This window comes from Solanum lycopersicum, chromosome 6, assembly GCF_036512215.1.
Source record: "Solanum lycopersicum chromosome 6, SLM_r2.1".
Lineage (NCBI taxonomy): Eukaryota > Viridiplantae > Streptophyta > Magnoliopsida > Solanales > Solanaceae > Solanum > Solanum lycopersicum.
In genome coordinates, this window is record NC_090805.1 from 2265584 (window position 1) to 2273557 (window position 7974).

The window sequence follows — 7974 nt, forward strand, 5'->3', positions numbered from 1 at the left end:
ATGTTTTATTTTAATAATACCAACATGCAAAAAATAACCGACTTAAATTATTTTTTCCATAGTTGTTAAGTATTGTTTTAAAAGACTCCGTTGGGACTCGTCTCAGGACTCGCCCTGGGGCGGACTCTAGTAAAACGCAATGAGACTCAAGTGTGGGGCTTAGTTCTATTAGACTTACGCGCTAAACGTCCGACGGTACGCTCAACGCCCAATGCTTGGGGCTCGCCTAACAGATCTTAGACAAATTATGCGTTAAAATCTTTAGTTAATATTGTTGATCCACATAATTCTTGAAAAAATGAATGATACTTCATAATTTTTAATCTATAGAGATAAGAAGATTGAAATAACTCAAATAACAAGTTGTAGTATCACATTTTTACTATTTGATAACACTGAGAATATGATTATACATTATGTAACATTTACGTAACAAATTTTTTTTTTCACTTATCATTGGTTTTCATGATTTTGTCATAAATCTCAAAATTATCATATTTTATTTGGCTATTTGAAAGTAGTTTTACTTTTATTTATGACGGAGTGATTTTTTATTATAATACTAGTAAATTTATTGATTATTTTCTTTTTAGGGAGGTGAATTGTAGAGTATAATAAAAAAGTATTTTTAGAAATAATGATTCTTTTATTATTAAAATATTAAGAACTTAAGATATTAGATTATTTATACTTGTAGAATCATTTAAAAGTTTTATTTTCTACTAGTTTTATTAATCATGTTTGTAATTATTTCAAACAGTGATGTATTATTATAATTTTGCATTATTATACTATATTGTAAATTGAAAATCCAAATATCCATAGGGTTTACGCCTCACCTATACTAAGTAAAATGCCCTGCCTCACACCTTCACATTTTAAAACATTGTAACATTAACTATTCAATTTCAAATTATAAAATAGTAAATTAATTTAATAAAATTTAATTATAAAAATTAATCAAATTGACCTTTAAAAAATTAAATATGACCACTAATTTGAGATATAAAAACATTTGTTTAACATTCTTTTACTCTTAACTACTATAGAAAAAGATCTTAAAGGTGGTTGGAATTTAATTAGTTTTTATTGGATGCCCTTTAGCCTAATTGGCCTTTAGTTTTAAATTTATAAAAGGATCCCTTATTTTGGATCTAACATTCATGTAAATTTTAAAAAGTTTTGAGTAAAAGATCAATTGTCGATGAAGAAAAATACTTTAATTATGATGAATCTCTTCAAATCAGATTTGTCAAAAAAATCGAATGAGATGATTTGCCATCACACAAATTTATTTTAGAAAAAAATTAAAAAATCTTTTAGTCAATACCACTTAAATTTATCAATATTAAAAATATTTATATTAAAAAAAAGTTTTGCACTTAATGAAATGATTTAAAATTATTTCATTAAGACCACTGTAAAAAATAATTTTATAACAAATATTGAACCCATACAATTTTTCATAAGTAATAAACTTGAGGCAACAATGGAATTCTTTCATTTTTGGAAGAAGTCAAATTCAAGTCCACACACATTTTTTTCTTCTTTCTTAATTTGTCCATCAATTTTACATTAAATTTGTGTAATGATTCGCTTCGATTATTATGAGTAAGTCAATAGTGAAAGAATCAAGTTGGAAATTTTTTTGATTAGTAATTTAAATTTTTTAGGCTAGACTAGTGTTAGACGACATCTGAGCCAGGTGAGGTGTAGGGATATTCAAAAATGTGTTGAGTGATATGACTAGTCTTGGGTTACGTTCCCTAGTCACCAAGACATTGTGAATCCATAAGGCCATTCAGAATTAAATTTGGGTGAGTAAAACTTTTTGTATCGAATTTGTCGTGAAGCTCTTGGTTTAGAACGTCAATATTCGAAGGTGTACATGTTGTAAAATGAGGATTTGAGGGATTATATATATGAGGTTCTGCCTCCGTGCAAGCCGCTATAGCGGGATGAATTAATTCATACATCTGCTATAGCGTGTTGGGCCGCTATAGTAGACTTAGTCAAGATTTTGTGCAGAAAAACCACAAAAAACTCCCAATTTTCGCAATTTTATTCTCAAGACTTGGAAGAGCGATTTTGGACAACTTCCGTTAGTAATTCCACCAAATTCTTCGCAAAGGTAAGTTAATTACTTCACCAACTTGTTATTTGATCCTTAAACTTTAGAATGTAGGTTATTCATTGGAGAACATTTTTTTAACTCTAAATTCAAGGGTGAGTCATTTCCTTCGGGCTGCTATGAATTCTTCATCATCTTCTTGGTCCATTTTTCGAACTCAAACATCGATCTGGACTTGCATTTTTCATTTTTGTTTTCCGGTTTCATTCCTATTCTAGACTGTAGATGTTTTGGTACTATAACTTTCAGGTTCTAAGGAGTTTATTTGTGCACTTGAGTTCTTCTAAAATTTGAATTTATGGGAACTCAATCTTTTAATCGTTTAAAGACAATTTTTATTAGTTTTTTTATACAATAACTCAGTTTCAACATGTGCATTTTAACAAATCAAGAAAGGAAATTATTGTTTTTACATATTAATTATACCCTCAATTAGTTACAATTTTTATTAGTTTTTTATACAATAACTTAGTTTGAACATGTCCTATTTAAACAAATCAAGAAAGAAAATTATTACTTTTACATATTAATTATACCCTCAATTAGTTACAATTTTTATTAGTTTTTTATACAATAACTCAGTTTCAACATGTCCTATTTTAACAAATCAAGAAAAAAAATTATTACTTTCACATATTAATTATACCCTCAATTAATTACAATTTTTATTAGTTTTTTTATACATTAACTCACTCTCAACATGTCCATTTAACAAATCAATAAAGAGAATTATCTTTTTTACATATTGTAATTTTAATTAATTACTTTAAAAAATATAAATTATTTTGAAAATCTTACACTTTTAATTCATACACTTAAAAATTAATAATTAATAAGAATAAAATGATAAACTCTAATAAATGTGACTATTCAAAAGTAAAACAAATAATTAGCGAAAAATAGAGTAGATAATTGTGAGGACAAAGAGGAGACAGACAGCAGTTAATTCTGTTAATTTTTTTTTCTTAAAAAAAATGATTACTCAAAAGAGAGACAAAAGTGATTAGACATGTTGAAATCAACCTCTAAATCGAATCTTTTGATAATTACGTTTCTATAATAAATAAAAAAATAAAAAATAAAAAGAAGCTTAGAAAATGACAATTTGATGGGACCAAAGAAATAGCCCTTTAGAAGACTTGTGTCAAGATCCTAATGGATAAATTTTATTTATAGTTAGAATCTCACACAAGGAATTTAGAACATAGAAGATAAATTTAAATTTCCACAAAATAGATAATTATTAAATAAATAAAAGAAAGTTCAAGATATTTCATACAAAAATCAATAAAGTACTCTCTTCTCCGTTTACTTTTACTTGTCGCTTATTCTTAAATTCTAAAAAATATTTAATATTGTTTTACCCTCGTTATTAAATATGTATTCTCTAAATCATTTTCCAATACTAATATTAAATATAATATAATAGGGATAGTTTGATAAAATACCTATATTAATAATTATTCTTTTAATAAGTGTAACGTGTCAAGTCAAAACATTGACAATGTGAAATTAAACGGAGGAAGTACTAGATTTAAATTGGAGAAAAAAAAATCTAGTAAGTTCATATAGTAAATGATTAGTTTTTGTGATCTTTAACGAAGGTGGATTACTTATGATTAATATTTTTCTAGGCTGATAAAATTTTGAAGATGAGGTGCATGTGATATATAAATTTTAAATTCTAACTCGAACAGGGCTGTAGGGTTGTGTGCACTGGCGGAGCCACCTTAAAATTAGGGGGTTCATTCGAACCTTAATCCGCGGAAAATTATATTATATTTACATGGTTAAAATAACTTTTTTATGTATGTATAGTAGATGTCGAATCTCTTTCGACTACTTCGTATGTGTATTTCTTCATATTTTAAACTCTTATCGAAAATTCTGAATCCGCCATTGATTGCGTGGGTTGGGGGCCGGGTGGGGGTTGTTGTTTGAGAATGATGTTGTCCCTTCACATATCTATCCCATGAATGTCTCCATGTATATAGAATTGCCCTTAGCTTATGGAAGTGAACAAAGTGAAAATATATAGACACATCAGGAAATATATATAATGACCCATAAATTATTGTTTGTTGTTTTATTTGCTAAAAGATGTATAGATGATAAGAATATGAAGTCCTTACTCAATTCACCAACAAGGAAAATGTTTTTTTTCCCGATATTTGTATTAGTGTTAGACTGTCAAATACATATATACATTACGTAATTCATTTTGTGGACATTGCCTTTTGCATTATTTTTTTTCTTAAAAATTCTGATTCGAAATCTTTAATAAAGAACGACAAAGGAAAACATAATTTTTTATTATTATCATGAGTATTAAGGTTTTATTATTCCTCCCAAAATTCACAATAATTGGTTTTATTCCTTCCAATTGGTTTGAATGTTAAGATAATCAAAGTTGTGGTAAACACTTGTGATTGGGGAGAATAATCTATACGTCATTCACTTATATAATTAAATTATTGCATGTTACATCATTACATTCTTATCGACTAATTAATTAATTAATTAATACGTTAGACACAAAATTTGATTTTGCATTGATTTTTATTCGTTTATATATAGTGACAATCATTAAAGAAATAATATATTGATGTTTGGATAGACCCAAAAAAAGTCATATACATTAAAGTATTTTTTATATTTAGAATTTTGAAAATATCAAGACATTTAGTTTTAATTGAAGAAGTATATAACACAATAATAACAATTTTTTCAAAAAAAATACTTATACGAAATGTTTACATCAAATTAAAATAATTTATCATAGTTAAATGATAAAACTAAGTCGAGAAAATAATTAAGACATTACGATTGGTTGATCATGATATTACTAGAACAAATAATCCCGATATAAAATATCACATGAGATAATCCAATGTTTTGTATGGTTGATTGCATGTGAAAAAATAATCGTTGCATAACTAATAATATAATGTGTGATTGACAATATATGAGAATTATTCAAAAAAAATTGCATACTATTTTATGAGAGTTTGATTTGTGAAATAATAATAATAATATGTTTAGCATTAATATGGCAACTAATAACCACATGATAATAATCTCTTCATTATTAATCTCGGTATTAGGAGGCGATTTCTACATTATAATTTACGTTTAATTAATTAGCCTATATAAATTATGTCTAATCAATTCTATGATTAGGTTGTCTTGAATAAGAAGATACATGTATAATATAAAAAATTATAGAACATAATATAATTAAGTAAAGGGGGATTAGATTAATTAAAGAATCTAATAATTGAGTTATGTTTAAAAACATGCATGTGGGATATATATAAAAAAAAAAATGATTAGTAGGTTGTACGTAACAATTAATTGCCATGCAACGTACAAGAGAAAAACAAACACATAAAGACAACAAGAGGAAACTAGTATATTGTGTGGGGTATTTTTTTGGTGGGTTATTGTGGGGGTGGGGTGGGGGGTACTTCTAAAAAAGATATTTTTTCATTGAAATTTCTCACTTAAAAATGTTTGCTGGCGATGCCCACAAATATTACGATTCAATCAGTGAGAATAGAACAAATATATAGTAATATTTTTATATGAACAGAAAATTAGGAAGCTTTCTATTATTTTAGTGTAAATTTATTTTTTACTATGTGTTTTCTTAGTGAGATGATTTAATGGAAAAGTGAGTGAGTTATAATATAATGACCCGGAAGATCATTTTTAAAACATTTTACCCCTCTCGATAGTTTTCTCAACTCATTTATGATAAGTGTGAGAATTTGGTATTTTTTAAAATCCGATGTCCCCGAAGGGAATGGGAAGTTGGTATTGAAGTTTGAGTATAAAATTGTAATTTTTGGAAGTTTTGTGTTTTAAAAGGCTTAAATTGTTTTAAAGTGTTTTCTTTAGTAACAATAGAAGTTTTGAGTCTCAAAATGAAATTTCAACAGTTCCACAAGCCCCAGAATGTGGAATTTGATATAGGAGAGTCATCAGTTTCATATTCAATTTTTTTTTTTTGAATTTGAGGTCTTAAATTGAAGGTTGATGTAATTTAGTCATTTGGTTGATTTGGCCACATTTAGAATTTGGATATTTAGATCAATTCTATATTATGATAAAAGGGTGATAAAATAAAGGCAACTTAATGATATATTGACGTGGGATATGTGCGGATAACTTGAATTTTTGTATTGATTTGTTATTGGTGTTGTAACACGACTATGTTGATGTAGATTGTGTGTTGATATGCAAAGCATCATATTCTCATGAATTGTGTGAACATGCCTATTTGCAGTGGTTTCAAAACACTATGGTGAGATCTTTGAGATAAAATAACGATGGAAAATGATTTCGGCAAGTTGTATATCGAGGGGTCATACCACACACTTCATAGCATGTTCTATATTGAGGGTCGAGCCACACACTCGTGGAAGGTTCTATTAAGGGGTTGGGTTACACGGTCTATAGCAGATGCATGAACTGATAAGTCCCCCATAAATTCTGTATGAGTCTCAGTGAATTAATATGTATCACGGGACAAACATGAATCATTTTTCATGACATTTCATTGCATATCATTTTTAGCTGTGAACTTGTGTTGTGAAACTTGTGATTGATGGATGCAGTATTTTGTGTTGATGACCTATATTCGTTGAAGTGTTGTTATAATGCTACTTGCTATATGAATTGCGAACAGTTAGATTGGACTAATTTCATTGCAGATTGTAGTTTGTGGAGGTTCAGATGGGTTGTTATGAGTGTTCGTATTCTATTCTATTTTGCATGGTGTTTGTTGGTTTGCTTGATGAGTTTTCGTGTTATTTGATACTCATTCATTTCTTCTACACTTGTGCAGATTTTGAACTCGAATCTTCGTGATTTATCTTTTTCCTATACTTCGCATGAGGCTTTTCTATGGAGACTTGAACGGTAGCTCAACGACCCTCTTGCTGATCCTTTGCTATGTTCTTGTTCTACTCTATAAACAAAGACATTGAGATTATTTGTATTTCATTTTAATTAGTTGTAATACAAAAGAGGCTTGTACACATGTGACAATCATGTTTTTGGGGTATCATTGAGATTGACTAAATTATCTGGATTTATGTTATTGATAGTTCTTTTCTTTTTTTCTGTATTTTGTTGTTATGCTTTAGGTCTTAGGCTAACTTGTCTTGATAGAGTAAAATGAGTGTCATCACACCTATTTTTGAATCGTAATAAAAACAAAAATTTCTCATTAATCACGATTAAAAAAAACTTGTATTTTTAATAGTGAGGAAGTATTAGAGCCTTGAGGTAGAATGTCTTAAGTTGTAACTTGGTATCCTTCATAATATATAGATTTACCACAATTACTTCATAATTCAAATTATATACGTCGATAGTATATAAATATATTACACAGTAGATGTTCAATTTAATCGATTATACTGCGATTTATTATTACTATTTAATTTATTTTCCAGGTTATTACATTAGGTTTACTAGCTCCGTCAATGTTAATAATTATTTAGGTATAACAATTACATTTCTAAGATAAAGGAAGCAAAAAGTTATATAAGATATTGCAAAACACAATCAATTTTTTTTTTCATCACAATAATTTTTATTTTAATATTTTTTTATTACTATATCAAAATATTGTTACATAAAGCTAATATGACATGACATAACATAGAAAACTATTTAAAAATAGTAACATTATGATGACATTCTATTATAAAAATATCAAATACTATAATATAAAAATAACAATTGCCATATATAACTCTTTTTCAAATGAAATAGATATCATAATATTATAATCAAATATAGAAAAATAATAAAAACTCAACACATGTGACACA

The 7974-nt window shown here is 27.3% G+C and overlaps 1 long non-coding RNA gene across 1 annotated transcript; it reads left to right on the forward strand.

Moving 5' to 3' along the window:
- Positions 1–1608: 1608 nt before the first annotated feature.
- LOC112941622 (uncharacterized) lies at positions 1609–7226 on the forward strand. The gene is made up of 2 exons (XR_003247043.2): positions 1609–2131; positions 6981–7226. It is a non-coding gene; the product is annotated as an uncharacterized lncRNA (long non-coding RNA).
- The last annotated feature ends 748 nt before the right edge of the window (positions 7227–7974 follow it).